Below are 4,487 nucleotides of genomic sequence, written 5' to 3' on the forward strand. Positions count from 1 at the left end.
TGCAGGACGTGGAGAGGATCCGTCATGAGGGAGTTGAGGCGAGTGTGGGCTGGTGGCAGGAAAAAGTCAAGGATAATTCTCTGCTCCATCCTGAACCAGCATCCTACTCTTGAATCATTTGTGTGTCTGCCAAGAGGCGATACACATTCATTCACATAGGCCCAGGTGTTCCATGCCAGAGGGTCAAGATGGGAGCCAACAACTGCGGCAACATGTCAGTAGATCGCCTTTCAAATGGGAGAGGGCCTCGTTTAACAAGTTGGAGGCCTCCAAAGAACAAAGACTGCCCTCCCCCCGGGAGAGGGAATCGTGCTGTAGACTGACTTTCGACTTGAACTGAACTCTTCCCTGGGTCTCCAGCCCATCAGCCTACACTGCAGGTTCAAGACTTGCACCTCCATGATGTCATTTGCCAGTTCCTTACAAGAAACGCCTCTCTCTCTCCACACACACACACGCACACACATGCAGGTACACACACATGCACTCACACACATGCACACACCACTGGCTCTGTTTCTGGGGAACGCTGACTAATACATCCCAGCCAAGGGTAACCCCACAGGATGGGAGCAGGGAAGTAAATATAAATAATGAGCCCACCTCTCTCCTGCCTTCTTTGCCCTGTTCCTGCTCCCTGTCCTCTGCATCCAACCAGAAGCAGAGCATGAAGTGTGCACTGGTGTACTTCTAGGTCAGCTTCCCCAGGGCAGGGGTTGTATCTGGAAGGTCACAGGCGGGTAGCGGCCCCTTTGTACTCACTTCTAGAGCTCTCACCTCTTCTCCAAGCCCTCCCTCCCACCCCTGGCTCACAGCTGAGTGTGGTGACAGGGGACTTGTTCTGCTTTTCATTCCCTCCTTGAAACAGCTTCTGTCTTACACCTTAGCCTTAGCTCGGTGCAGCTTGCACTTAAAAGGTGAGACTTGGCAGGACCAGATGGTGACACAGTGATAAAATGCAATGCTCTAAGAGGTTCCTGGGTCAAGTCTAGAGATCTCCCTGAGTACTCTGGGCACCTATGTGCCCATGGTTGGGGGCCAGGTGAAGGCCAGGGGACGCCCAGCTGGGGGTGCTGTTTCTCTATGTATTTATATATCTTTTGACCATGGAAGAAATAAAAACTTCCTTTTTAGAGAGATTTTGCTATGAGGTATGTGCATTCACCAGAGACACAGAGAGACAGAAAGCAAGAAATCACCCTCCCAGGGGGCATGGCCATGCTACAAATCCTTCTCTTCCATTCTCCTCTCATGATTTTGGGCACACACACGCGCATCCTGGTAACTTATACCAGGTATGAGCCTCAAACCACAGTCGACTATGTGGGAGTCCAATGATGTAATAATTATATCATCTACTGATTCCTAAACAAACTTTAAAAAGGCTGAGACTTTGCCATCTTTTTCTTTTATTTTTTTTAATTTTATTTATTATTCTTATTAACTTGTTATAGGACATGTGTGTTCATGAGAGAAACAGAGAGAGAAAGTGAGAAAGCAAGCTACCAGGTCTGGGACTCAAACCATAGTCAGCCATGTGGGAGTCCAGCACCTTAACCACTATGCCACCTGCTGGCCCTTTTGCCTTCTTTTTAAATCTGGCCTATTTCTAGCAACTACTCGGCATGGCAAATGGTGGCCTCAGGTCAGTCATCTTCAATATATGTTTTGGAAACACGGGAGAAAGTAACAAGGAGAAAAAGAACATCCTGGCAAATTTGTGAGAGAATCCTCCAAGACCAGCAGGTGGTGTGAAGGTTAAGGTGTCTGGGTCCCACATGACTGTGTGGTTTGCCCTTGACCCAGAAGCTTAAAAGACACTCTGGGCATGTGTGCATGCCTGCCAAAACTCCGAAGAGGATAATGGAAGAGAGGGGATTGTGGCATGGCCATCTCCCCTGGGGGGGTGATTTCTCATTTTCTCTCTCTGTCTCTCTCCAGTGAGCACACCTACCCTATAGCAAACTAAAATAGTAATAATAATATTAATAATAATTATCCTCTACAATAGTTCCTGTGTATCAGATATTCTCAGTGCACCACGCACTGCTCAGCTCATCAAATCCTCCTATATCCCCATAACTGATATGACTTTTTCCCACCCAGCTTTGGAGGCCTCCTTGAGTACAGATGGGGAGATGAGGAGACAGATTTCGAGAGCCTCGCTAACTTAGTGTTCTCAGCCAAAGGGGCCCGTTGAGTAAGACACGTTCCCACCCTCACCCTCCAGGAGCCGTAGTCTCGCACAGCACAGATGCACGGTGTGGAAAACGCTGCAATGGCGGGAAGACTGGCTTTATACTCTGGGGACATCAGTGAAGGTGTCACAGAAGAGGAGACGTTTGTGTTTAGTCTTAAAGGATCATTTTGTTCACTAGATGGACTGAGAGCACAGGGCATACCAGGCACCGAGAACAGCAGGTGCAAAGACTCTGAAAGGAAAGGGCAGGGTGTGCTGGGGCAATGCTGAGAGTCTTACTACGGGTGGAGCAAGGGGAAGGGATGGAGAGGCGGCAAAGAAGAGAGACAGAGACGAGGAGAACCTGCCTTGGCCATTGTGGTAAATTCCCATAGCAGAATTCCTGCGTAAATTCCCATAGCAGAATGCCTGCTGATGTGCAAATTCGAAATTTTATTCAAAACGTAGGATATGCAGTGTTTCATCAAAGGCCTTGCAGGAGAAATGTTAAGTAAATTTCATTTGAAAATTTCATTTCAGCTGGTCTAAATACAGCTATAAAAAGAGTTAAACAGGAGACCAGCAGTTGGCATAATGGCTATGTTGCTGGACTCCCAGGTAGTTGACCGCGGTTCAAGTCTGGGACCCAGTGGTTTAAACTCATGCCGGGTGCGTGTGCATGTGTGCCCAAGATCCTGAGAGGAGAATGGAGGAGAAGGGATTGTGGCGTGGCCCTCTCTCCTGGGGGGTGATTTCTCACTTTCTGTCTCTCTGTGTCTTTCTGGAAAGAGCATGCGCCCTATAGCAAAAAACCTCTCCAAAGAGAGAGAGAGAGAGTTAAACAGAGTTTGAAAGGGATGTTTTGAATTTTTTTCTTAAGTAGTCATTGGAACTTTCTGCAGTTTTCAGGAAAATTGTCCTCTCCATGCTCTGGAAATGGTACCTGCCAGCTTCAGTGTGAACAGAACTAGAGGATCCTGGAGTCCCTGCCTCTCATGGGCATAACAGCCTCCCAGGGGCCTCTTCTAAGACTTCTTCCTGCAGGCCTTCCTCCTTCCTTGTCTGCAGCCTGGGACTGTCTCCCCAGTAACCACCAAACACCCTGTTTATTCACAATCTAAACAACCCAGAGACTCAAGGACCCCACATGGGGAGGATGAGAGTAGTTTGCAATCAATTTTATGAGCAATAAATAGTAAGAAAACAAGCTCCTGTTGGACATTAGTTCAATAATAACCCTTAGGCTGGCCACAGCCAGCGACATCCAATGAGGGCATATTCGGTGTGGCTAGCCCTGTTCCTAGCACTCAAGACTTCACAACAGTGTTTGTGTAATTCTAACACGCCATCCGCATCTTTAAAAAAAAAAAATTGCTATAGGAGGAAGCAGATTGTCCAAAGCCACAGACAAAAAACAAGATACTAAAACTGGCAAGAGGGAAAGGGCAAGTTACTTTCAAAGGCCGTCCCATCAGGCTAACATCAGATCTCTCGTCAGAAACAATGCAAGCAAGGAAAGAATGGGAAAATATATTCAAAATGTTCAGTGAAAAACAATTTCACCCAAGGATACTATACCCAGCAAGATTACCCTTAATATGGAAAGAAAAGACAAAAACATTCTAGATAAACAAAACCTGAAAGAATTTACCAATACCAAACCAGCGGTCCAAGAAGTGCTGAATGGAGTGCTATACCGGGAAAACTAAAGTTGGACACACAGAAATAAGAGTGCAAGAAACAACAAGAAAATGGCCAGCCTAATGATAAGGAATTGAATGTCAACTTCGAGTTTAAATGGAAAGATCAGACACAGGAACACTGCAAATTCAACAGAAGAGAAATGACATGAGACTGAATTGTGAAATAGAATTTTGTGACTTTCGACTAAAACATTACTGATTTTCTTCTATGCTTTGTTTTCCAGATTGAAGGATTTTTGTCTTCTCTTGAACTCTTGATGGTTTCATTTACCTACTGTTTGAACTGAATCCTAACCTTCTTCCTGGCTTTAAGTCTTAAGCAAATTTCTCTTAACATTTTTTGGTTTTGATCTATTAAAACTAAAATTTTTTTTTTTGAAATTAAAAAAATACATTAAAAAAATACCTATTTAATGAGTGCAGTAAGTTATAGGGCCCCAGCTAGGCACTACTTTATAGTATGTTCACTTTACTCACTGAGGTTTCCTCCTAAAGTCAGACATGTGTTCATGAATATGTATATATCAGCTGTGCTTACTATGGAAAGTTTTTAGAGTAATTAAGATCTTTGGTGAATCAATAAAATGTGAAAAAAAAAAAAAAAA

This window comes from Tupaia chinensis, unplaced genomic scaffold (genome assembly GCF_000334495.1).
Source record: "Tupaia chinensis unplaced genomic scaffold, TupChi_1.0 Scaffold000259_1, whole genome shotgun sequence".
In the NCBI taxonomy this organism is placed as follows: Eukaryota; Metazoa; Chordata; class Mammalia; order Scandentia; family Tupaiidae; genus Tupaia; species Tupaia belangeri.